Here is a 27,925-nt window from a genome sequence, read left to right as displayed (position 1 = left end):
CAAGAAGCTTGCACCACTTACGTAGGCCGCAGGCATCCTTCCATTCTCCTGAAGGAGAGGAGACACTGAGGCCTCCCTGGTCGGATCTTAGAAGCCCAGGCAAAATTAGTAAGCATGGCGGGTTCCGTGCTGCAGATGGAAACTCAGCCAGAGTGAGAGAGAGAGCGACATGGGGAGACCAGTCTTTCGAGGAACTGATCCCAATTCTTTATTTTCCATGGTCTACTTTTATACACTGAGATATTATGCAAAAGTCACGCGGGGTCAGCAGTCCTGACTTTTATCAAAGTCAGGTGCTTCATTCAAATGTATACAGAGGTCTTAGGGGTGTTACATCATCTTCTGGCCAGGGGGCCTGCTGACAATTTATGACCCTCTCCTTGTGACAGCGGTCAGTCAACCAGGACACTTATTTCTCCAGGGGTGATTATTCTCAAAACAGACGCCACCCAAATAAAGTTACATTCCTATAGGGTGAGGGTGTAGTGGGTTTTAGTTAAGGAAAGAATTTACTTAGCCTAAGGTCTAACGTGATTAATATCAAAGGTTAATATTTATTTCTTCTATATATTCATTAATGTGTGTAAGGGCAGGGGATGTGGAGACTTAGCAACAAACATTGGCTCAACAAATGAAAAACCCTTCACCAATACAGTTTCTAATCAGCCCACTATACTTATACTAATGGTTTTCTAACTTTTCTAAGGAACCTGTTTTTAGAAGGTTTAAAGCATCTCGTGCCTCTCACAGTTGGGAGGCTGTGAGCAATCACATGTGGCGGGACAAGCCTGTCAGGCAGGCTAGAGAACCTTCAGAGGAGTTTGTAGGTTAAAACACTCTTGTCACACCCAGGAGTTTTTATTAACTGGAGCTCTAAGTTAACTCCTTCTCAGAAAGAGGTGGTGGGGGACAGCCCCCCGTAAAGTCAGAGGTGTAGGTGAGAGCACAAAGTAGTAAAGTAGGCAGGCTCTGGTTATGGGGGTAGATGCTCGAGGATTTCCAGGGGGACTCCTGAGGCTCAACCCCGCCTTTGCGTATGTCGAGCCTCCTTCCTCATGACCTTTGCCATGGGCTGAGCGCCTCACTCTGGCCTCCAACAAATAATGCAATTATTACCTTCGTTTGCAGTTAATTTAAGAAACACTGTTTCAAGTTTATCCACAGAGTATCCAATTGAAGACGACCAGAGAAGGATGTTGAAATGAAGAACTTTCTTAATACACTGGGAAGTTGGGGAACCTCTCCTTCCAGCCACGACGCCCTGCCCTGCAGCAACCGACCTGGAAAACCAGACCCCAGCCCCTGCAGCAATGGGCTCCAGGATTCAGTGTGTGGTCAGTGACTGCCACCTTACTTATTTTTCTTCCTTTCAATTTAGTACCAAATGGGGGAAGCCAAATCTGTCATCTAAGCAGTCACCTGGGACGGCCCTCTTCCTGCCAGCCTGCCTCCGGCTACCCCACATTACACACTCTGAGCAGGACACGCTTTACCTCTTTCCCACCAGAGCGCGTCCCCACTCCTAAGTGTGCCCTGAGTCTCAGCCTAGGCGAGTGCTGGTGGCTGACTCCTTGCTCTGGAGACAAATTCTGAAGAAACAGTGAAGGATCGGGAAAATATCCTGGAGTAGGAAATGGCCACCCACTCCAGTATTCTTGCCTGGGAAATTCCATGAACAGAGGAGTCTGGCCATCTACAAGCCGTGGGGTCACAATGAGTCAAACACGACTGAGCATGCACACACAGACACAGGCGTCTTCGTTTCTGTCTACAGAGCTTAGAGTGAGAGCCAAATACAGCACTGAGGAAATATGTGGGTTTTGTTATTTTTGAAAAAAATTCAAATTAATCATTTTAAGTTGAGATATATATCATATGCCAAAAACTTCCCCTTTGAGCACTGTATTTTAGTGATTGCCTGTCTCTATATTGTGCAGCCATCATCACGGTCTGATCCAGAATAGTTTATATTTTATCTCCCTACAAAGACACCTGTGTTCCTTAATCAGTCACTTTAAATTCCACATTCCTCACTCTTTCATCCTCATGGAATTTCCTATTCTGTGTATTTCAAGCACATGGCTTTGTACAACTGTGGCCATTTAGGTCCGGTTTCTTACACAGTGTCATGTTTTTGAAGTTTATTCGTATTTTATCATGTGATCCAATTTTTTGTTTGGCTTCAGAATTTTCCTAAGTCTTTAACACATGCACACACACACACATAGACATGCTACAGTTCTTTTAATGTGGAAAATACACAGAGGCCTAATGTCGCCATTAGAACCATTTTATGCACACAGTTCCATGGCATAAAGTACTGCCTTCCTGTGGGCACTCAACCTGCCCACCAACCCACAGCAGCCAGCAAGCACAGAGGGCGCCAGCCCAACTGTGCTGCCCATTCTCAGAACCCCCACAGTACCCACCCAGGCCAAGACTCAACAATAGGTGCACCTCTCCGTGGCCAAAGGAGAGCCCATCTGTGCCAGGGGAGGGGGCAGTGGCCAAGGGTGAGAGAGATGAAAGGAGAGACAAGTGGGAAAGTCCACAGCACCTGGTCTTTCCAGGTGGTCTTGCAACCAAGTACTAATCAGGCTCAACTTTGCTTTAGCTTCTGAGCTCAGAAATTACCAGGTGCCTTCATGGTGCTATGGCCCTAGATGATGGCAGCCCCGACCAGGCACCCCAGTACCCTGTGCTGTGGGGCCCTGCCATGCCAGCTTCACCAGCCCCTGTCAGAGCCCTGGGGTGCCCAGCATCTGTGGGCAAACCGCTCCTGACACATCCTTCAGGCCTGTGGAGGCCCAGCCATCAGGCTGTGACTTGGAGTTCCCAGGAGATGGTTATCACTCAGGGTATGTGGCCAGTGGCAATAGGGCCTGACCTTCTGGAAGTGAGTGGAGAAAAGCCCAGTGCTCTAATTCAATGCTGTTCTGGCACCAACTGAGTGTCTCTCGCTGACATCTTCACTGCTTCATCCAGATATTCCACGTACCACTCGTGTTCCAGGCTGGGAATCTAAGGTCAGCCTTCACAGGGTTGCAGCCTTTCCCAGTGACCAATCCCAAGTGCCTATGCCTCTACCTCTGGATCCTCACATAGGTAGTACCGCTATCAATGCTTAGGGATAAAAACAGCAGATCTAATATGCTGAAGACTTGTCCTAGGTCTTGAAAACAGCTCAGAACTGATGTCTGGTGGCCTTTAACGCCGTGACCTAAGACCACACCATCTGCCAGCAGACATGTCAATCTCCAGATAATCAAGATCAGATTGATTAAGTACAAAGAGGGACAAGTGTGTCATGTTGGGAGGAGGGAGGTGGAAAAAAACACCCCTCTGCCTTTGTCTCCCTCCTTCCAGCTGCCCAGGGGCCCAGCCACCTCCTCAATATCCTGTGTTCATGTAGTGTTCTGTGTTGACTCAGACAACGTGGAGGGTCCCTGCCCCTCAAGTAGTGATTTTCTCAGTTTTGAGGGCTACACTCATGAAATGTCTTTCAGTGTACAAATAAAGAAAAGATAAAAATCACCCAGACCACTGGAGTTCCTTATGAGGTGAGGATGATATAAGGTCCCTTGAACTTCTGTTCTGGAAAGAGGGAGGGAGGAGGAAGAAAAAGCTTATCTTCAGTGAATGTAATCTTCACATGGACTCTGCATAGTCATTTTATCTGTACAGCTATTTGGTCATCATAATATTTACTCAAGGTCTTTTCTCTTTCTGGACTGATGTTCTCATGGAGCTCACAGGCTGAAGAGGTGCTCAAAGTGAGAGAGTCAATTCCTAGGCAGGTTGATAAGAAGTCCGGGGGAAGCCGAGAAGAGAGGGGTCTGGAGTTCTCAAGGAGGAGGAAAGGACAAACATCTTTTTTTTCTCTACATTCCTTAGTCTTAGTCACTTAAAACATTTGTTTTTGTTTTTATTTTTCCCTCTTTCTTTCTTTCTGTAGGCCCAGAACTGATGATTACACAGCTCAGTTTAAACTCTGTGAAAGAAAGTGAAGTTGCTCAGTCATGCCTGACTCTTTGCAACCCCATGGACTGCAGACCACCAGGCTCCTTTGTCCATGGGATTTTCCAGGCAAGAGTACTGGAGTGGGTTGCCATTTCCTTCTCCAGGGGATCTTCCCAACCCAGGGATCCAGCCCGGGTCTCCCACATTGCAGGCAGATGCTTTACCATCTGAGCCACTTAAACTCTGTACTCAGGATCATATAACAACAATGTATCCTGCTTGAGGACAGTTTCTCCTTCCTGAAAACCTTCTGATTAATCCTGATGTCTTAGAATGCATATTATGGGAATGGGTCTGGTAGGATCTTTCTGTTAAAATCTAATCCTGTTATCCTAAAATGCTAATTGTGGGAGTGGATCTGGTAAAACTTTCACAAACTTGAGACATTCTTTTGATTTATTGTAGTAACTAATTTAAAAAGTATATACCTCCCTTGCTAACACTAGCAAGGGGGGTACTCTCCACCTGCTTCTGCTGTCCATGTCAGAAGTTTTCTATGACTTTTTTCCACTGTCATAAAACTCTGCTACACAAACGCTCTTGAGTGATCAATCCTGGTCCCTTATCCTGAAGCTAAATCATCTTTGGAGATCCTGAATCCGACATCGTTCACAGTAAGCTTGATTGAATCTATAACAATCTCTTAAAAGCCAAATATAATCCTAAAATAAGCTATGCTGCTGCTAAGTCACTTCAGTCGTGTCCGACTGTGTGCGACGCCATAGAAGGCAGCACACCAGCCTCCCCGTCCCTGGGATTCTCCAGGCAAGAGCACTGGAGTGGGTTGCCAATTGAAAAATGAAAATGAAGTCACTCAGTCGTGTCACACTCTTAGCGACCCCATGGACCACAGCCTACCAGGCTCCTCCATCCATGGGATTTTCCAGGCAAGAGTACTGGAGTGGGGTGCCATTGCCTTCTCCAAATTAAGCTATATGCCCTATTAAAATAAAATTCAACTGAGTAAAATTTTAAAATCTTAGTGCCTTTATTTAAAGATTTATGAATCAGGCAGCATCCAATTTAGCAGTTAGAAACTCTGAGGAGTTGCACAAAACAAAAGACTTTTATAGGCATAAGGGATTGGGAACAAGGAAGTTGTACTGGGCAAAGAATCCCAGTGGTTACTGCGAGGTTACTTTCCATTAGAGGCTGGAAAGCTTTCTCAGGCAGATGAGTTAACTAGTGATAATCAGAAGATTCCTGGCTGACTGTTCCAAGATTTCATTTCTGGAAGAGCCAAAACTGCATTTAAGTCTATTTTGCTAGCATGGTTCCTAACTAAGCAACTCCTTTGGGGCTGTTGTCTTGTTTTTAACAGTCCCCTGGGGGCAGCAACAAGGCTTACCACTGCTGGTTCTTCCCCAAATGCTGAGAGCGCATGTGCTCTGTGCCAGGCCTGTGCTGGGGGCAGGGACCCAGCCACGACACCTCACAGTCCTTGACATTCAAGAGGAGAGTAAGACAGAAAACCACCACACTTTAAAAAGAAATGATCCTGCTGCTCCCACAGAGCTGACGCTGTGGAGGGAGACAAGGAATAAACAGAACAGCTTGTAGAAGAGTCAGCTCCATGGACTGAAGGGCCGGACAGGGCACAGCGGGAAGTGGGGGCTGGGGCGGAGAGGAGAGGAGTCCCGGGGCAGAGGACTCATGGGTGACGAGCCCCACCTGGTGCTGACAGGGCTGGCCCTGGTGCCGTGAAGGACCGAGGTGGTAAGGGCAGGAGACATGGGGGAGCTGTCACCGCAGATGCACATGGGGACGTGTCTCTGAGGAAGTGACATTTAAGCTGAGCTCCAGGCCACTGTCCCCTTCCCTTGTCACCCAGAGCCAGACACCGAGGATGGCCGCTAACGTCACGCGCACCAGCCAGTCCTGAGCCTGCGCACCCAGCTCACTGTTCCTCCTGAGGACTCACAGTAAAGGCCCCTGCGCTGAATTCCCCTCCCTCCCTCTCCAGACAAGGCCGGTCCTTTCCCAGGTGGCCCAAGGCGTGGCCTGTCCCTCCTTTTGGGAACTTTAAGTCATCAACTCTCTTTTCGAGGACAGTTGTCTCCTGATCTGTTTGCCTTATTATGCCTCCAATTTCTTATTAATACACTATATTTTAAATTAGCCCAGAATGACAGCACACTCTGTAGACACAGAGTGTCTTAACTGAGCACACTCAATGAAGTGTGGACAAATGGAGCATGAATTAGGACACTTCCCGCAATGTCCTCAATCAGTTTAATGTTTATTGCGTGTTAAGCATGGGTTTTGTGTTTTCCCGCCCGGTTAGTTTCCTCTGGGTCAGCTGTGCTTTCTTTCACCAACTGTTTCTCCTGACAAAATTACTTGCAAGCACAACTGAAATTCAGAATATGTTCAAATTGTTCCCTACAGGGCAGGCATCTTAGAGCCAGACTTTACTGCAGCGCTGCTAAGGCGTCATGTCTTTCTCCAAGTTGGCTGAGAATGAGCAGAGTAGGACTCGTGTGGTTAGTCCCTCTGTTGTGTCCAGCTCCTTGTGACCCCTCCTTTGAGAGGAGCCTGGCAGGCTACACGCCCTGGAGTCCCAAACAGTTGGACACGACTGAGCAACTATATATTCTTCCGGATTTTTTCCCATTACAGGTCGTCACAAGATACTGAGTACAGCTCCCTCACTACACAGCAGCTCCTCGTGCCACCTGGTGTACATACAGCAGTGCGTGTGTACTGACCCCAAACTCCTGACTCACCTCTCCCACACCCCAGTGTCCTCTTTGGTAACCATAAGCATGTTTTCTATGTCTGTGACTCTACCTCTGCTTTGTAGATAAGTTCATCTGTATCATTCTTCAATATTCCACATGTGTGATGTCATACGATGCTTGTCTCTTTCTGTCTGACTTACTTCACTTAAAGTGAAATCACCATGTTCATCCATGTTGCTGCAAATGGCATTATTTCATCTGATTTTATGACTGAGTAATTTTCCATTGTATATATATTCCACATCTTCTGGAGCAAGCACTTCTTAGACTGCCAATCTTGACTTATGTTGAAGGAACAAAAACTGTGAGTAAACCTAAGTTATTTTAGAGATGGAGAATTTCTCTGCAATTATTTATATATCATTAATTAGCATTTAACAGAGTAGGAGACCAAGAATAGTAGGTAAAATTGGTGTGTGGTTTTGTTTTATGTCACTTATGTCAAGTTCTCATCCTGCTGCTGTTGCTAAGTTGCTTCGACTCTGTGCGACCCCATAGATGGCAGCCCACCAGGCTTCTCCGTCCCTGGGATTCTCCAGGCAGGAACACTGGAGGGGGTTGCCATTTCCTTCTCCAAAGCACGCAAGTGAAAAGTGAAAGTGAAGTCACTCAGTTGTGTCCGACTCATATCAGTGTTAAATTATGTTCACAAAATACAGATTTCTTCTGTTCGTCTATTCTTGATTCTCTAAAATTATGTGGTACTTTTGTAGTCAGTTGTTCTTTGCTTGCATAGCCTTCACATGGTTTTCAGAAGCAATTCTTGAAAAAAATTTATTTTACAGACTTCCTTGCTTATTTTTCTTTTGTTACAGCTGCTTTAAATATTGGTCTTAAGAATTCATATTTTTCCAGAAAGTAGTCAATTTCTTGAATATTCTCGTATATTTGCAGTGTATATAAAGGGGTTTATATTCATTTTTGTGGGTGGATATGAGATAATGAAATATACATCGGACCTGTTGTCTGACACAGGACCCCTAAATGTCTTGAAGTTTCCTGGGTGATAGAAATGTCTTTTGGTTTGTTTTCTTTGTATGATTCCTGAAAGTGTTAATTTTGTTTTTTCCTGGTAGGAAATGATTACCTTCATAACAGACACATTTGAGGATTATTGCTAAGGTTTGTTAGTACAATTTTATATGCCCTTTATTTTAAGGCTTGTGATTAGTTTCATCTCTCTCTCTCTCTCTCTCTCTCTCTCTCTCTCTTTTAGTTTCAGCTCTAATGCATGCATTTTCTGTCTCAGTTGAATATCCCACATATTCAAGGAGGTTTCTTCACTCTGGCTGGTGAGGATTCTCAGCCCCACATGAATGTTGCACATTATTCAATGCATTCAGTTCAGTTCAGTTCAGTTGCTCAGTCACGTCCAACTCTTTGCAACCCCATGAACCGCAGTGCACCAGGCTTCCCTGTCCATCACCAACTCCCTGAGTTCACCCAAAGTCATGTTCATTGAATCGGTGATCTCATCCAACCATCTCATCCTCTGTCATCCCCTTCTCCTCCTGCCCCCAATCCCTCCCAGCATCAGAGTCTTTTCCAATGAGTCAGCTCTTCACATCAGGTGGCCAAAGTATTGGAGTTTCAGCTTCAGCATCAGTCCTTCCAGTGAACACCCAGGACTGATCTCCTTTAGGATGGGCTGGTTGGATCTCCTTGCTGTACAAGGGACTCTCAAGAGTCTTCTCCAACACCACAGTCCAAAAGCATCAATTCTTCTCTGCTAAGTTTTCTTTATAGTCCAACTCTCACATTCATACATGACTACTGGAAAAACCATAGCTTTGACTACACGGACTTTTTACTGTCTCTGATTTTTAATATGCTGTCTAGTTTGGTCATAAGTTTCCTTCCAAGGAGTAAGCATCTTTTAATTTCATGGATGCAATCACCATCTGTGGTGATTTGGGAGCCCCCCAAAATAAAGTCAGCCACTGTTTCCACTGTTTCCCCATCTATTTGTTGAGCTATTTCAAATCCTAAAAGATGATTCTGTGAGAGTGCTGCACTCAATATGTCAGCAAATTTGGAAAACTCAGCAGTGGCCACAGGACTGGAAAAGGTCAGTGTTCATTCCAATTCCAAAGAAAGGCAATGCCAAACTACTGCAAAATTGCACTCATCTCACACGCTAGTAAAGTAATGTTCAAAATCCTCCAAGCCAGGCTTCAGCAATATGTGAACTGTGAACTTCCAGATGTTCAAGGTGATTTTAGAAAAGGCAGAGGAACCAGAGCCAAATTGCCAACATCCACTGGATCATCAAATAAGCAAGAGAGTTCCAGAAAAACATCTATTTCTGCTTTATTGACTATGCCAAGGCAATGGCACCCCACTCCAGTATTCTTGCCTGGAAAATCCATGGACAGAGGAGCCTGGTAGGCTGCAGTCCATGGGGTCGCTAAGAGTTGGGAACGACTGAGCGACTTCACTTTCACTTTTCACTTTCATGCATTGGAGAAGGAAATGGCAACCCACTCCAGTGTTCTTGCCTGGAGAATCCCAAGGAAGGGGAAAGCCTGGTGGGCTGCCATCTCTGGGGTCACACAGAGTCGGACACAACTGAAGCGACTTAGCAGCAGCAGCAGCAAAGCCTTTGACTGTGTGGATAACAACAAACTGTAGAAAATAATGAAAGAGGTGGGAATACCAGACCACCTGACCTGCCTCTTGAGAAACCTGTAGGAAGCAACAGTTAGAAGTGAACATGGAACAACAGACTGGTTGCAAATAGGAAAAGGAGTACATCAAGGCAGTATATTGTCACCCTGCTTATTTAACTTATATATAGAGTACATCATGAGAAACGCTGCGCTGGAAGAAGCACAAGCTGGAATCAAGATTGCCAGGAGAAATATCAATAACCTCGGATATGTAGATGACACCACTCTTATGGCAGAAAGTGAAGAGGAACTAAAGAGCCTCTTGATGAAAGTGAAAGAGGAGAGTGAAAAAGTTGGCTTAAAGCTCAACATTCAGAAAACTAAGATCATGGCATCTGGTCCCACTCAATGCATAGGTCTCCAGTAATCATTCTTTCCTCAAAAGTTGTTCCTGTCCAGACTTGTGGAATTTTACCTGCATGTGATCAGATGACAGAGACTCAGTGGGCTCATTAGGTACTTGTAATCATTCTTTCTGTCTGAGTAGCTCTCTCTTTTAGATGCCCTGCCCCACACATATCACCTTCTGCACCTCCCTGGCTCACCTGTATTCTCAGATCAGGGCTTTGCTGGGCTGCATCTGGGTTCCCCTCCCTGTACCTGCAGCATGGAAATTGCCTGAAGGCAGACATCCAGGAGTCTTCAGATTGATTTGTGCATCCATCTTCACTCTAGGAACTTACTCCTGCATGGCTTGCTGTCCAGGATCTGAAAACAGTTGTTTCAAGTACTTTGTTCAGCTTTCTAATTACCAGTGCCAGGTGAGGAAGTTCAGATACTGTTCCTCTTAAAGCTGGAAGTGGAAGTCACATTTTATTTTTACAGACACTCTTTGAATCAGTAATTCTAAATCAGTTAACCATATATGTTTGAAAGTATCTTTTGCTTCATTTTCTCTGTTTTGCTCTTGCCAATGTAAAAACAAAACCAAATATCAAGAGACACATTAAAACAGGTTTTGTTTTCTGCATTTCCTGGTTGACCTTTATGTCAACAAATCCTAGGTAAGGACTTAGGAAGCTGCAGTAAGTCAAGGCACCAGCAAGATCACAGGATCTGCAATCAACAGGGATCTTAATGGTACCAGAGAGCCTTTTTTTTTTGCCATGCCCTTAGAGGTGGTTGCAGTAGTTGAGGAGCTAGGGAGATCCCAGGACCTTAATGACACCAGTGAGCCAGCTAAAATACAGGAGGCTGAGGCCAGGTACAGCACGTTTGGCCAATGTGAGCTAAAACATATTTAACTCTGAATTTCCAGAACCATAACCTCAAACAAAATGTTCACCTTCTTCTGATATTCACATGGAAAGATTGCACAGAATCTTTTACCCAGAAATTCTACTTCCATGGAAGAAAGCCACCAGGGAGATTGCTTGGAGAATTTAAGAGATGTGTGGTTTTTAGGTGGAGAAAGAGGAAGTGAGTAAATGGCAAATGTGGTTCAGAAACGGAAAGGGGTCTGTGCACACCCAGCAGGCCGTCTTTGCTGGAAGGCAGGCCGTGCACTCGCTGCTCCTTCCCCCTTTTGCTGAGTTCACTTTTATCATGTTTTAGGTAGCTCCAATGAAAAGTTCAAATACAGGAGCTTCCCTGGTGGTCCAGTGGTTAAGAATCTACCTTGCAGTGCAGGGGACACTGGTTCGATCTCTGGTCCCCAGAAGATCCCACATGCCACAGAGAAATTAAGTCTGTACACCGCCAATACTGAGCCCAGACATTCTAGAGCCCAGCGCTCCACAGCAAGAGAAGCCGCCAAAGCGGGAAGCCCAGCCACCCAACTAGAGCACAGGCCCTGCTCACTACAAGTAGAGAGAGCCTGCAGGCAGCAAAGAAGACCCAGGGCAGCCAGAAAGAAATAAAATTATATCTAAACAAAAACCCCTTCAAGTACAGTGACTCTCAATGGCTCAAGTAACTCCTGCTCGATGTTCTCAGCACACCGGCGTGTGGGGTCTACAGGAACCCGCTCCTCCCGTGAAGGCCCAGAGTCTCCATCGACCACGTGTCTCCACCACTGTGCTGTGCCATCTCCCCGCTCACCTCTGCACAGAATTGCTTCTGATGGTGTCACTCTTTAGGCAGGGGTGTCATTCTTGTGAATCATCATCTAAGACTTAACATCATCTCACCTGCAATTTTATTTCTGTATTCCTTAAAAGGAGTTCCTTAAAATCCTAATTGTATTCCTTAAAAGAGCATTTTAACAAAATCTTGATTTAAACGCCTATGTATTTATTTATCACCTTTTATGTCTCCTTCATTGTGTCCTGTGCTCTGGCTCAGCCTCTCTCTTGGCCTCTGCTCTTGGCCTCTCCTGAAACAGCATACAGGATGTATTAGTTGCATCTGCCCTCCCCTCTCACTGGCTCTTTTCCATCCTCCCTTGTCTCTCCGTGACATGTGTAACTGTGCACATCACTATTACCGTGACACCCTCCCCTCCCTTGGGAAGCCTGTCATTACCTTCCTGCTTCTTTCTCTGCTGCCCCGTGTGTGTCCCTGCCCAACACTCACAGCAGCTTCACAGCAGGTGCTCTCCCTCACTCTTCTCTCCAGAGTTCCTGCTGAAATTTCTGGACACCACCTCCCAAGTATTTACCTCTGACTCTGACTTCTTCTTCCCTGGTGGTCCCAGTAGCATCTTCCCCTGAATGAAGACCACAGATAAAACCTAAATTCTCCTTCTTCCCCAGCTACCTTAGACTCCCCTGTGGATGTCTCCTTCTCATCCAGGCTCAGTGATTCAATATCATCCATGAACCATTTTTCTGTACTCAACCATCTATCTGGCTGTATTGATACCGTCTCCAGGGGAGTGGGTGGAGCAATGATGGGCAATGTTGAGACGGCAGGTAGAGACCAGGCCAGGCAATGAGGGCGTGTGAATGAAGGGCAGTGCTAAGAAGAGCAGATTATAGAGAAGTCACAAGGGCAGAAGAGGTTGAAGAATGTTTTTGAAAACAGATCAGGGAGATATCTGGGAGAGGAGAGGTTGAGTCTTAAGGAAAGAGAAATGATCTTTGCATAGCTCCTCGGGGAGGTGGGGCGGGGGGGGAATCCAGCAATGTGCTAGTTTACCAGCAATATCCTATCAGATGCTGTATTTCAGTTATAAATACTTCAGGCTACAAATGCATTAGATTTGTAGAAATTCCATATGCATTAGAAATTGATACATTTTCCTGAAATGGAATAAATTAGGCTACGGTTATGCATTACATAGTTTTTTGTGATGTCAAGATGTCATTTTATATTAGTGTTTATTCCAGTGTGGAGCAGTAAAGCGTATTATAGTACATCATCTAGTCACTGGACTGATTTATGGAAAATAGTGTCCCAAGAGAGAATATTCCCAAGATAGAGTCAGCTGAATATAAGCAAGATACCATAAAACATTGTGCACAGTGTGTGACCATTTATGGTTTTAAATGTGGCTGTGTGCTCACACTCAGTCATGTCCCACACTTTGTGACACTATGGACTGTAGCCCACCGGGCTCCTCTGCCCATGGCGATGCTCCAGGCAGGGATACTAGAGTGGGTTGCCATTTCCTGCTCCAGAGGATCTTCCGGACCCAGGGATTGAATCTGAGTCCCTTATGTCTCCTGCACAGGGAGGCGGGTTCTTTACCACTAGCACCACATGTGGAGTGGATAAGAAATAGATATTCATATTTGCTTGTGTCCATAAAATGACATTCTGGGCCTCTCTCTTGATCCAGGGGCTAAGACTCTGCACTCTTATTGTAGGGGCCTGAGTTCAATACCTTGTCATGAAACTAGAACCCACATGCCACAGCTAAGAGTTCCCATGGCAAAGGTCCCATGGACACAGCCAAATAAATACTTAGAAAAAACAAATAAACCTCCGGAAGCTATTCCTGAGAAACAAAACACGTGGCTGACTGTGGAAGCAGCAGGGCCTTAGCAAGAAAGGAGGGGGTAGGAAGAACAATGGAATATGAAGTATTTTATATTTCTAGGTTCTTGAACCTTGTACATGTATTATAAGTTTCTCAGAAATGCCAAGACATTACAACAAAATTTTAAACCTCTAAAGAATAGAACTCACAGCGTTATTTCTACAAACTGAATGAAAGTCAATTTTGTTTTATCAGAAAGATTATCTGGCTTCTCTAAAATATCTTCTCAGGCTTTTCCCACGCTACCCAGACAGTGGTCCATATGGCACTGTCTGGATTCTTGTCATAACGTAAAGTGAATCTTTTACACTATCCTCGGTCCTTGATGTCCAGCAAATGGAGGACGATGTCATCACGTTCCTTGCAGCAGGGGCCCACTTAGGCAGCACCGACCTTTACTTCCCAACGGAGCAGTACATCTACAGAAGGAAAAGTGATGGCGTCTACACTAGGAATCCGAAGAGAACATGGGAGAAGCTTCTGTAGGCAGCTCATGCCATCGTTGCCACTGAAAACCCAGCTGCTATCCCTGATGCGTCCTCCAGGAACCCTGGCCAGCGAGTTGAGCTGCAGTTTGCTGCCGCCGCTCCTCTGGTCGGCCGCTTTGCTCCTGGAGCCTCCACTAACCAGACCCAGGCAGCTTCCAGGAGCCAAGACTCCTGGTAGTTACGATCCCTGGGCTGACCGCCAGCCTCTCCCAGAGACATGTATGTGAACTTCTTACCATTAGTCTGTGTGACACGGACTCTCCTCTGCACTCTGGAGATGACCCATTCCCCACAACCAGGGAGCTCAGTTGGTGGGTCTGACTTGGCGGATGCTCACCAGGGAAGTTCTACCCGTGCGCGGCACTGTTTCCTGTGAACACTCTTGGGAGGTCGTGCCTGATCCCCACGTCTGCAGATTCTGAAAGGTTAAAAGGGAAGAGCAGGGGGCAGCTGAGCAAGCTCTGACCAAGGAGGACTTCACCGTGAATGGGTCACTTCAGCAGCTGAGTGCAACGCTACTGGATCTGAGGTGCTGGCCTAGTCCACAGGCGGGCAGGCGAGCTCGCTGCCTACTCCGCAGTTCCCCTGAAGGCTAGCCTGCAGTGCCCACTGCTCAGGCCACTGGACGGGTACACACAGCACTGCGTGGGCTTCAGCTGTTCTTTCACAGGCTCTTTTCTTGGGTGGGGGCCGTGCTGGGTCCTTGCTGCTGCACAGGTGTGCTCTGGTTGTGGTGAGCGGGGTGCACTCTCTGCTTGTGGTGCCTGGCCTTCCCGTTGCAGCGGCTTCCCTTGTTATGGAGCGTAGGCCCCAGGGCCCCCAGGCTTCGGTGGTGGCAGAGCGTGGGCTCAGGAGCTGTGGCCCCCAGGCTGTGGAGCACAGGCTCGATGGTTGTGGTTCATGGCCTTAGTTCCTCTGAGGCACGTGGGTTCTTCCTGGACCAGGGATTGAACTCATGTCTCCTGCATTGGCAGGATTCTTTACCATGAGGCATTATGGAAACCCCACAAACTCTTAAAATGGAAATTGGTTGACAGAAAATAAGCAGTTTCTAAATAAATAAATATGTCTACTCATGAGGATGTTCTGTGACTTTTGCTGTTTTCTTTTCACATAAGAGGAAAATTTCCTAATTCATAATTCATTATGTTCTTCCCCCAAACAACATTTGCAACTGCTAATTTTATTAGCTAAGCTTGATCCAAGTTTTAAAATACTTTTCTCCCACTTTCCCCTATGCACTTAACGTTCATTATCAATTGAGATACTATTTTATCATTGTTCAGTCACTCAGTCATGTCCAACTCTTTGCGACCCCATGGACTGCAGCACACCAGGCTTCCCTGTCCTTCACCAACTCCCAGATATTATATTTATATGCTTCATATGGATAGGAGGATAATCAATTGACTTCATAGTTGAATTATTTCTCTGAATCTGAATATTAATATGCTAGTAAGATATAAAACACTTGATTGAATTCAGCATAATAACAAGTAATAGAATCAGGTCACCATATCTTAAGACTGATTATAAAAGCAGCAGCCATGTTGATGAGGAGCAGTGACACAGGGGGGACATTTTATGTGGTGAGAGAGGGGCGCTGGCCTCAGGGATTTAAAGGGCTGTTTGAAAACAGTGGAACTCGGCTCAGTGGATGGACCTCCTGGGAGTCACTTCCCAGGGACACACAGGACAGAGTCTTGAGCATCCTGAGAGCCCACAAGGCAGTCTGAAGTGGTGGCCAGGGCACCCCTCTGTGTATCAGTGGAGATGATAGCTGTATTGTGTGTCTATACGAGTCTGTATAAGGTGACCCTGCGTGCAGAAAACCAAATTTGACTAAATGGCAGATGGCCTCAGCTCTAATAGTAAGATCTTTTCTTAAATCAATTTCTTTCTCCTCTCAGCTTCTCCGTCTGAAAGGAGTTACTCTTCATGAGACCCATTCTCTTTTAATTCCCTTCTTAAAAGCCTCAGATTTTGTAGCTTTTTTTTCAGTAAGTATCTTTCCATGTTTATTCCTCAGACAAGACAAGCAAGAGTAAATTTTTCTTATTGGACTTTAAAGATAAACAAATACTTTTAAAATCAGACGTTCCAAAAGTTCTAAATTCATTCAGGTTCTCACTTTAGTATCTTCAATCCTAAGCCTGTAATGAGCGTTTTACTTGATTCAGACACAGCTCTGGGGCGTGAATTGGTGGTGGGACTCCACAGACCCCTGGAATTTTGAACTCTTGACAGTTAGATCTCTTTTTACAGAAGTGTTAGCAGCCAATGGAGCAAGGCGCATATAGTGCCAGATTACAGGGCTGACAGCGGGGAAAAGACAGTTTATTGATGGTAGAAAAGATCTGCCTTCTGACAAGCAGGCGCCTCTCACGGTGAGGCAAACTGGAAGTGCCTGCAGAGGCAAAGCCACGTGGGCAGGGAGCGGGATGCTTCAGCCACACCCCTTATCAGCGCAGCACTCAGAAAGCGGTCCTTCCTTAACCTGACTCGTGCTTCCTGTTTCTTTAACTCCCTGTGCTTCGGGGCTGCTCTGCTGAGTTGGACTCCCCTTTGCTTTTCCTAGATCTCCTTGGGGCCTTCTCACAAGGCCCGGCAGCAGGCAGGAAGCAGTGGCGCCACTGGGCAGGTCTGCTCCTGTAACTCCTCTGGCAGCCCTGCGGCTGGGACAGCGCGCAGAGCGTCCACTGTCCCTCTCATGGGACCAGAGGTCGGAATGTGATGGGACCAGAGGTCGGAATGGGGAAGAGGGAAGGGCTGCCTTTGCTTTCTTTCACTCCCAGGCCAGGAGCTCTTAAGCTGAGGGATTTGGAGAGCCCAGGGAGCCTGTGCCCTCCCTGAAGTGATGCATAAAATACATCTGTGCACAAGCCTTTTTTCAGATAAGAGTAAATGCCCTGGATTCACCCCTTCAGAATATTTTATCTTTGTTCCTAGTCTCTACAGACCCTGTGCTTTGAAGCACAACACCGCTGCAGTGATTTCATCGCACTTCCACCACTGCCGGTCCCTAGTAAACCCAGCTTTCAGAATCAAGAGAAGCTGGTGGCTGAAAAGGCTTAAAAACATTCTTTGGAGTTCCTAGAATCAAGAGCATTTGACTGTACTCTACTGGAACATTTTAAGGTCTAGTAGTTTGCTTTTCACTTGTGAGCAGCTAGGTCAAATTGTTTCCAAACAAGAAAACCGAACTAAAGTCTATGTGTCTGACGAGGGTTACAGGACACAAAGTACTTTAGGGCGGGTCCCAGGTTGGCCTGAGATTCTGTCATTACCAGGAATCAAAGTAACAAAGAGCATCTGTGACACAAACCCTAAAAGCGTTTTATTACTGGATAATTTGGGTTGGGACGGTTCCCTAGAGAAGAGAATGGCAACTCACTCCAGTGTTCTTGCCTGGAAAATTCCATGGGCAGAGGAGCCTGGTGGGCTACAGTCTAAGGGATCCCAAAGAGGCGGACACGACTGAGTAACTTTCACTTTCTGTTTTCAGTTTGGATCTATGGAGAGGTTAAGTCTTTTCTGTGAATATTTGTAAATGCTTCCTGCAGATCCAGTTATATGGCTTTGTGTTCTTCTGGAATTGCTCCCATGACATTGATCTGGACTTCATACACTTATGTACCAAATTACTTTGTTTTCTGTGCAATGGTGGTAAAACAGTTAAAAAGCAAGTAAACAAGCCAAAGCCCATGAACAGTTTTCCAAACAGACTGAAAGCGCCACCTACTGTTCAATCTGTAGAGGTGCCCGAGGAATGTAGTCTGAGCCTATGGACTGACAGCCACAGGAACTAGGATATTAAGGTAAGTTAGACTCACATCTAACTATACTTTCTACTTATATGCTATTCATAACGAGTTATGTAGTTATATTAATGCTCTCTCCTGAGCATTCTCAATCTTTGGTTACAGAAAGTAAGATATTGAAAATCACTGAGCTGTGGCAGATGTAATAAACAGTATCAGGCTGTCATATGCTTTCCACGGGTCCCGATTATCCCACACCAACATACCTTTAGAGTTCTGGAGTAAAAATGCTCTCTGCCACTTTTATTCCTAGTAACGGCTGAGGCCCAGAGCTCCCTGAGTAGCCCCTCCCACTGGGGACTTGACTGTATTTATTTTACATGTGTTTAAGAGATGACAGAAAAAGAGAAAGCTCTAAAATGGCAAAAGCTTTCAGGTACACCAAAAAGGTGGTTTTTAATGTTGGTTTGAGTGTTTTGTTTTTAATGGAACAATCCATTATAGAATGGGCCAAAATAAGTTTAGAGAATACAGTGTACTTTTGCTACCTCTGAGAGCTACTAATTAAAATATGTCTTTACTATGGGCCTGGCATAAATTCAGACTTGCCTTGGGCAGGTGACTGACCTCCAGGCTGCCTTAAACCCAGCCGGTGTTCAGGGAGTGGCCCGTGACTGGAGGGCACAGTAGCGTGCAGCCGGTGTCTCACTGTTTGTGCTGCTCGTGTGTTCTTTCTGTCTCTAGTGCTTCAGCAGATATTCACTCTCTTCTATGCAGCTTATCATTTGTTTGACTCTGAAATACATTGGTTCAGTTTTTATGATAAGCTGGTTCTGTACAATCATATGTAGTGTTTATTTAAATGCAAACAATATACACTCTCATTCAAGTTCCTCCTGAGTTAAAAGTACACCCAAAAAGAAACTGGTAATTTAGAGTAAAAGTAAAGTTTCTCTTTCATCCTTATCAAAGTATCTGTGGTTCATTTATATAATATTCCTCCAGCTTTTTAGAAAACATTTCAAATATATATTTATTTACACACAGATAATATATGTTCATTTTTAGTTCAGTTAGACAAATAATGTGTGTTGTTTTACAACTTGCTTTTGTCATGTAACAGTATGACTTTGAGATGTCACCATTTCCTGTTTGGGGGTTTTCCAGTGGTTTTAAATAGGACTATAAAAATCTCTCTTTAGAACAACACGGTTCTGCTATAAGCAAACTAGGTTCATCTAGCATCCACATTCAGGGAAATTCAGAAATGGCTTTAGTTGCCCTGCGCATCCCACCATCAGGAATGGAGGAAACTGCGAGCAAGGAAGCTCTCGGTAATGAACACCAGGCACCCCGTTAACCCAGCGCTAAAGGAGGAGGGCGGGGCGAGGACAGCTCACGGGCTGCGGGGAAGGTCTTGTGATGCCTGTGTCTCCAGCCTGGCCGGTGGCAGCCAAGAGAATCCAGGACAGAGAGAAGGTAGGAGGAGGACAGTGGAGGGCAGGAAACGGGCCTCCTGGCGGCAAAGCACAAAGGTCACAGCAGAGCCTGGGGAGGACAAGCAGGTCCTCAGAGGAGCAGGCGGAGAGACACCCAGAGGAGGCTCCCTCCCGCTCACCCCACCCCAGAAGGTGCCCACTGGCCTGGCCGGGTGCGGGTTCGCATCCACTCCCCTCACTTCAGGCTGGTCTCGGGAACACACTTCTTGTTTCACTTGAGTGATTCAATTATGCCTCCCCTGTAATTTCAGCTTGGGTCTTCTCTGCCTGCCTTCCCCTCACTTTTCACTCTGGCCTCAGTCTTCATTTTTTTCTGGAAAACAAAATATGGTCAGCAGGCAGAGTTGACTGCGTAAAAGGCAAAGGTCTGCCTCTGAGGAGTAATATATACTCATATCGCCATGCTAGTTTATTTATATTTATTAATTTAATTTACTACAACATAATACTATGTAAATGTATGCATATATAATGTAAATAAATATTAAATGTTATGTACTTTTATTATTTTAATATAATATTTATATATCCATGATATATGTTAATATTAATAATATATAGGCTGATTTAGTTAATGACACCCCTGGTGAGAAGACTAATGAAGACTAAAGAAGTCAGAAAAAAACAGAAATTTGAAGATCTTTGCACAAACTCCATGCTCACGATGTAAATGGCGAGACGTGCATGAAGATTCTTGGCCAGGGCTCCTCACAGGCTTCTCCAGGCCCCTGTATGGTCAGCAGTGAGAGAGGGAGCAAGGGTCCAGGCAAAGCCCCCAGGCCGAGGCCGGGCCGAGACCCCCGCCAGTCTCCTTCCTTCTGTCACCGTGCGTCACCTCCTCACTTACACTAGTGTAAACGAGTGTTATCACTTCTCCCACAGAATGAAGGGTGTGTGTTGCAGGAGAGCTGGAGTGAGCTCACTGGTGACACAAATCTTAAAACTAGAGAGAGGGAGTTGGAGGGAGGGAGACAGATAAATAGACATATGTGCCCTGGCTTTAGACTGTAGTGTAAAATTTATGATATTAAAACTGGTGAGCCTTTAGCTTGTATTTTTATCAGTGCCTGTATTAAACAATTGATCAGTTACCTAAATATCATAGATTCTAAATCATAAACTAGGATTTTAAAATACTGTAGTTTTCTGTATTATCAAAATGCACTTTTGAAGCCAATGTTCAAATCATCCTGTGTCTTCTTTTTGTGTTTGGTCACATGTTGTTGACTTTTTTAACTTTTACTTTGTATTTGGGGTGTAGCCCGTTAACAAACAGTGCTGTGACAGTCTCAAGTGACACCAAGGGGAACAGTTCAGCCAAACACACACATGCGTCCTTTCTCCCCCAAGCTCCCCTCCCTTCGAGGCTGCTACATAGCATTGACATCCATGTGCCAAGCAGGGAGTCCTTGTTGATTCCGAACCAAAGTGGACATTTGTTGCATCATCAGAGACTCTGTCAGAATCCTTCCCAGAGATTAGCAAGGAGTTTCCTGGAAAACACTCAGCCCACCCCCTGTTGCCAGAGGAAGAGTGTTGATATACGAGTGTTAGTTTGGGGAGAATTTGGTGAACTGGACCAGCTCGTACAGAGATGGAAACAGCTTGTCACCATCAACATTGTCACTGTTCCCCAGTAGGTTCAGCCTCCCCCAAATGTGCCCTGAGTCCTGACCGCTAAGCAGGCCAAGCCCGCACTCAGCCCCCAGCGCCTCCTCCCGTAGGGCCCGGCCCGCAGGAGACAGAGGGACTGACAGCTCATCCCCTCCTCCCCCTACTCACGGGCCTGCCCGAGCCAGCTCCCTGCTCTGGCTGAAGGAGGAAGAAGGCCCAGCAGCAGCCCCAGAAGAAGCGCACAGAGGACCCTCCATTCCCAGGAGTGCAGGCTCATTGTGCAGGGCTGAGGGGACACGAGGGCGGGAGAAGCCTCAGCTCTGGACACTGTGGGAGCTTGTCTGCTGAACAGACTCAGGGACTGCCTGTTGGCCATGGGATCTGAGGAACAGGAGAGATTTGCATGGACTGGGGCTAGCTGGGAGGGTTTGCCATGGTCTAAAGCACAGGCTGTGTCTCTCTGGGCTGAAAATATTAACCGCTGAGCACTAGCTCCCACCAAAAGAGGGTATTGGTTAGAGGTGTCCCGAGATGTAAGAGCTTCTTAGGGAGACAAGAGGAGATACTAGGAGGATGTGAAATGCCTTGTAGAGCCTAAACCACATGCCCAGCCTTCTGACCCTAGTTTTGGGAAGTAGCAGTTTCTTATGCATGTCCCTGGTGGCTCAGATGGTAAAGAATACACCTGTAATGTAGGAGACCTGGGTTTGATCTCTGAGTCAAGAAGATCACCGGAGAAGGAAATGACAACCCACTCCAGTATTCTTACCTGGAAAATCCCATGGACAAAGGAGCCTGGTGGGCTACAGTCCATGGGTTCATAAGGACGTGATTGAGAGACTAACACCCTTTCAGGTGAGGGCAGCTGGTTTGCTTGGGCCTGATCAGGGAGGGGCACAGGTGAGTGTTGCTTCTGAGGAGTGAAAGAGTCTTTGGGCCTAGAAAAGGAAACAGCAGTCTCAAAGGCCCTTGCTGAATCATCTAACTTTGGGGAAAACAAAACCAAACTTGAGGTCCCACCCTGATGCTCCAGGCTGGTTGCATCTACCTGCGACTTATCACCCCTTGTCCAGAGGATTTATCACCCTCTGCCCAGCTACAAATGCCATCTCAACTAAAGAATACCCAAAACATCCCGCCTGACTAACATTTCCCTTATCACTTCCACAAACCTCCCTTTAAGTATGAAGCCTCCCTGATCCCTCTCGGGCTCAGCCTGGTCATTAGGCAGACTGCCGCCCCTCCTTGCTTGAATAAAGGTAACCTACTTCCATTGAGGTGGTCTCTCCTTTTCTGCCTCAGCCCAATCTATACCTTACAGCCAGCACTGTCCAAGAGAAGAGGGCAAACAGGTGCCCCCCAGGAGTCAAGACACAGGCTGCTTAGTCAGCAAGCCAGCTGTGAGGTTGGTGAAGTGGGCACCATGCAGGACCTCTCCGGCTGCCCCCGGGTGCCCTGCAGTTCCAAGCTTTGGCCTGAATGCGTCATAGAGAAGGATCCTTTGTATTCTATAGATTATGAGTTAACCACTAAAGGAATGTTGCCTATAAGCTTGTACATAAAGTCCCATCTCTGGGAGCCCTGCATCCCAGGTAATAAGCACCAAGCTAAAATAATAACTGTGTTTGGCTCACAGGAAACTTCCTGCCCAGACTCACCTGTGAATCACAGCAGGGAGGCAGACATCAACACATGCCCTCTCAAGCCTGATCAGAATGAGGAAGTATTTGACTTTCCTCCCTCACCACTTTTGAGAATTAATATAAAAGAAGCCTGAATTCTAACTCAGGCGAGATGGGTCCTGGGACAAGAGTCCTGGGTTTCTGAATAAAGTCACTGTTCTTTGCCCCAAGAGCTCATCTCTCAATTTATTGGCCTGTCGTGACGTGAGCAGGACAAGCTTGGACTCAGTTACAGAAGACTTGACAGTCTTGCTCTTTTGGGGGAAGATTTCCATTTTCATTCATTTAGTCATTTATCAGGGAGAAGGCAATGACACCCCACTCCAGTACTCTTGCCTGGAAAATCCCATGGACGGAGGAGCCTGGTAGGCTGCAGTCCATGGGGTCGCTCAGAGTCGGACACGACTGAGCGACTTCATTTTTCACTTTTCACTTTCATGCATTGGAGGAGGAAATGGCAACACACTCCAGTGTTCTTGCCTGGAGAATCTCAGGGACGGCGGGGCCTAGTGGGCTGCGGTCTATCGGGTCGCACAGAGTCGGACACGACTGAAGCAACTTAGCAGCAGCAGCAGCAGCAGCAGCAGTCATTTATCATGTATTTGAGTCCTGCTTGGAGCCAGACCCTGCTGAACTCACCGTTGGAGACCCAGCTCAGACCTCACTGGGTCCATGATGCCTTCCTTGATCCCATGCTCTGCCCGCACCATTTCCTGCCTCACCCAGGACCCCTCAAGTCTTTAAGCACACTGTGATGAGCTCTCCAGCTTGTGAGCCCTGTGAGGACCTCGAACAGATGCAGAATGGGGCTCAGCAAATATGAAGATGACCAATAATCAAATCAATGAGCTGGTCAAACACAAACCAGGCTTAGGTCACATTCACCAAAGGTCATCTTTTCTCCCTCCTTCCAGAGCCAGAGTTTCAGGGGGACCTTTACCAGGAGCCCAAGGATCTTCTCTGACACTAACCTCATCCAAAACATTAACAGTCTGGGTGGATTTTATTTTCAGTTTTATTTCTTTTTACACTTGAAGTCACTTTGTGGCTATTCCACTGGATACTGAGTAACTTAATGATCACTTCTGTTGTGTCTGGGCCAAGAAAGCCCAATACGGGGGTAGGATATTGAGGAGGAGAAGGTCAGGGGTAGGAGGGTGTGAAACAGCAGACGCAGGTGGCCCCCATCCCTTTCCTCACTGCCCCGCCCCACCCCCTTTGTATTTAACCAACGTGACTGTGATTACTAGGGTCCAGATGTCTCCTTGCTGATGTGCTGTCCTTTAGAGCCAGCTGTAGAGGTCACAAGACAAACCTAAGTTCTGGGGCCCTGAGTGATCCAGGAGCAGTCACCTGTGCCATCAGAGAGTCAGTTTCTGACCCACAGTGATGCTCTCCCAGAGTTGGGCGTGAGTTGGTGGCCAGCCCTGCTCACTGTGAGACTCTGCAGCTCTTGCTGTGCCCTGAAACCCCTCGCTGCAGCCTGGCTGTGTTCAGGGGACACCTGGACAAAACAGGCATGAGTGAGTAGGAGAGAGTGGGTGCTTCCGGGGCAGAAGAGATACAGAGAAACTGGATTTCACTCTGGCCACTTCCAACTGGTCCCAGCCTAATGCCACTTGTCATACACCCTGAGTGGACACGATCTCCTGGGAGCTCAGAAGACTCTCCTGAGAGCTGGGATGTGGAGCTTTGGAGGCTGGGGCTCTGGGGCTCAGAAGCTGGCCCAGGGAGTGAAGCTGGGACTGGTGGGTTTGCACTGCAGACTGTCGGGTGTCTGGCTGAAGCTGCTGACATCCGTGGTCACACCTCCCTCACCCATCTGACCGTTTGTTATCCCAGCAGTTAAGCAGGGCTTGTCTGGCAGGTAAGCGACTGAGACAGCAGCTCAGCATGGGCGGCTCCTCCACCTGCCTCTGCTCTCCTCTCTCCTGGTCTCTCTCCTTCACCACCTGTGCCCCCTGCCATGTAGTTCTCTTCTTGGGCCACCGTGGGGAGGCCCACTTGGAGTCCTGGTCGGGTGGGTGGCACAGAGGGTCCCGAGAAGGGGTGTCGTGGCTGGGCTGGTTGCTCTGTGCTCACTGGTGGCTCAGGGTCAGTGAGGCAAATAGGCTCCCTACACAAAGACGGTTCCTAGTGATGTGGACGGAGTGACAATGGTAATTTTATATTCTGTGAATTTTTCACAATTAAAAAGAAAAGAACTCGGGTGTGTGTGTGTGTGTGTGTGTATTATAATGGCCTAGAAAGGAAAATTCTCAAGTCAAACAGAGGAATGAATCATGTGCTAAACCATAGATGATTCTCAAAGACATAGCACCACGTGTAAGAAACCAGCATACGTGGCCACAGTTGTACAAATCCGTATACTTTAAATATGCAGAATAGGCAAATCATTAGGGTCAAAAAGCACACAGACTATTGCCAAAAGCTGGGGGAAGGCGGAAGGGGAAGTGCCTGTTTAGTGGGTAGTGGCTTTCTCTGTGAGGAGATGAAGTGCTCTGATTTAGATAGCGGTGATAGATGCACAGCTTAGCACACATATGATGAATCATTTGGAGAAGGAAATGGCAATCCACTCCAGTGAGTTGCACATTTTACAGAGTAAATTTTATGATATGGGAATTAGATTCCAACTTGAAAATTGTGATTGATAAAGGATTGCTTTTTTTAAAGAATTCACACAAGAAACACATCTTCTCCTGAGTTTTGGTTGGTTCTCACTCTTCTAATGTCTGTAGGCAAACAAACATCTGGACAGGGATGAGGATTCAGGTTTCCTCCTTCAGGGACTGACTTCTCTGAGCTTCTCTTCATCACCAAACAATGAGGACCCTCAGCCTCTGCAGGAGCTGCTCTCCATGTTTGTACCCTCCCCTCTCCTCCTCCTCCCCCTGCTCTGACAGGCTTCCTCCCTCCAGCTCTGCCTCCTGAGTTCAGTCTGGGCTCCTCTCAGCGGGCGCTCTTGCTGGGCTCCTGACCACCCTCTGATTGCAGCCTCTCCACCCTCCTGTTTGGTTTCTCCCTGTGATAACTAATCTGCTTTAACTGCAGTTCTGAACATGTGCGTTCTCTACTCACAGCATCTGAGTGGCTCCCACTTCCCAGGAAGGATAGTGGCATCCCAGGCCAGGCTCTAAATGCCTTTCACTCTCTCTCCCCTGCCCGCTTCCTCTGCCAGCCCTCACCCGTTGCGTCCACCCCGCAGTCCACACCGCCTTTGACATCATGCAGGAGTTGAGATGAACGCTCTGCCTTCACAGCTGCCTTTCTGGGGGAACCTGCTCTCTGTTGCACCTACTACAGGCCCCTGGCTCTGGATTCCTGGCTGCTGAACTGCATTCCTCCGAGGCCTTGGCTTGAAAACCGTCTGCTCTGCTGATTTTCCTGACTCTCTCGGGCTGTGTCGTAACTCCTTGTCTTTCTTCTGGTCCTGTGTGCCTTTTCTCGGTGAGCATGTGCCACATGGTGGGGCACTTATGTCTTTTCTGACACCCCTCTTAGGCCCAGGGCTTCCTGAGGACAGGAATCCAGGCCCCATGACTCTCCACGAGTCTCTCAGGACTGGAGGTGCTCACTGCTCACCTGCACGGTGACTGAAGGCTGTGGCGCCCCCGTCAGGCTTGCAGGGCCATCTGGCTCTCATCTCAGGCACTGTCCGTGTTGTGGGGGAGCAGCTTTCACGCCAAGAAAGCCCCCCGCGCTCTTGTTGCAAAGACAGGCTCTGGGAGGCACGGGCATCAGGGGTTGTGGCTCCAGGCTCTACAGGAGCAATAGTCGTGGTGCGCGGACTTAGCTGCTCCACGGCGTGTGGGATCTTTCTGGATCGAAACTGTGTCTCTTGCGTTGGCAGGCAGATTCTTTACCACTGAGTCAGCAGGGATGCCTGAGATAACACATTTCTGACTTCTGCCAATTTTGCTGAGGCCCAAGGACCGTTGAAGAATCAAGAAACACCCAAGAGCAGCCAGGCCGCTCGTCTTACACACGTGGAAGCCGACACCAGCGGAGCGCGTAGATGGTGTCCCTCGGCGCGCGGCGCAGCTCGGGCCGGGGTCCTCACTCCACTCCCAGGGTCTCTCCTGAGCCCACCGCTTCCTCCCTCAGGTCAGAGGAGAGCACCAGGACCCATGCCAGGCCTCTCAGGGTCTGTGACCCTCGGGAGGCGTGGCTGAGGGTCTGGGGATCACACAGAGCCTTTATCAGAGGGGCTGAGAGGGTCGGGAGCTCGGCCGGCTCCTCTCCTGTGGTCCAGCTGCGTCTTCTGCAGGTCACTTTCTACTCCTCACGGCGACCAAGAATGTATAGCTTCCCAAGTAGGTCCCTTCCATATTTTAACAAGTGTAGTGAAGGGTCCTTCCTGTCATTGTATATTTTATTTGCCACCAGAGCTTTGGACAAGCAGTGACACACTCCGTCAAGCCCTCATGTAATTGCAGACACTTCCAAGAAGGGTTCAAGATAAAACTTAAAAAAAAAAAAAAAAAAAAAAAGCTCCTAGGCAATTGAACCACTTGAGCTGTGATATAAATCATTTCCTTTAATCTAGTTTATTCATTGTGGATAGCACTCCAAAATAATACTTTACTTTAAAAGTCATCATGGTCTTTTGGCCTTTATTTCTGAAGATCTTTGCTGGTGGGCCCCATTTGTCTGAGGAGATCGGTATATGAATATGAAACAGCATCATTTCCAGTCTGATGAAAGTTGCCATTTTCCTCTTCTCTGCAAGGGAAACACCACCTCGGCTCACCCCGCAGCTATTTCACAGTGTCAGGAATGGAGGCCAAAAAGCCCCTGTGCTGTACTCATAAGTGTAACTGGATCCCTTAGAAACCAGCCCAGCTAATCTCCACCCTCAGGAGCTTTAACGCCTTCCTACTCAAAGTGCAGCCAGGGATCTGCAGGAATTGGCATTTCCTGGGAGCTTGTGAGAAATGCGGAACCCCAGGAATATCCCATCACTGCGTCCAAGGCCGTAAGTATTCTTTATATCACTGAGAGGAAGGGGAGACTGCAGACCCTGAGGCAAAGCTCAGTGCTTCATCTTTCTCAGCAATTGTGAGAGCGCATATCGTCCTTCCACCATTTTCTTTTTTTTAACTGAGGCATAGTTGATATATCCCTTCATATTCATTTTGAGTGAGCAACCTAATGACTCAATATTTGTATGTACTGTAAAACCATCACCATGATGAGTCCATCGCACGTCCATCATCTCACATGGTAACATCTTTTGTGCGTGTGTGATGAGGACTTTTTAGATCCACTCTTTTAACAACTTTCAAATATACAAAATAATTTTAAAAAATAGTATTATTAGCTATAGTTGCCATGCTACACATGATGATCCCGTGAGTGACTTTTCTATAATTGGAAGTTTGTACCTTTTGACCACCTTCACCTACTTCACACACCCCCACAGCCCACCTTCTACAACCACCAAGCTGTGCCCTGGATTGAGGACCTTGGTGCTTTGCTTTTTATTTTATTTATTTATTTTTTTAAGATGCCACATGTAAGTGAGCT

At 47.0% G+C, this 27,925-nt stretch overlaps 1 pseudogene; it reads left to right on the top strand.

Moving 5' to 3' along the window:
• Positions 1–12,900: 12,900 nt before the first annotated feature.
• LOC129635038 (40S ribosomal protein SA-like) lies at positions 12,901–14,421 on the top strand (annotated as a pseudogene).
• The last annotated feature ends 13,504 nt before the right edge of the window (positions 14,422–27,925 follow it).

This window comes from Bubalus kerabau, chromosome 20 (genome assembly GCF_029407905.1).
Source record: "Bubalus kerabau isolate K-KA32 ecotype Philippines breed swamp buffalo chromosome 20, PCC_UOA_SB_1v2, whole genome shotgun sequence".
Taxonomy (NCBI): domain Eukaryota; kingdom Metazoa; phylum Chordata; class Mammalia; order Artiodactyla; family Bovidae; genus Bubalus; species Bubalus kerabau.
This window is presented reverse-complemented; position numbering and strand designations above follow the sequence as displayed.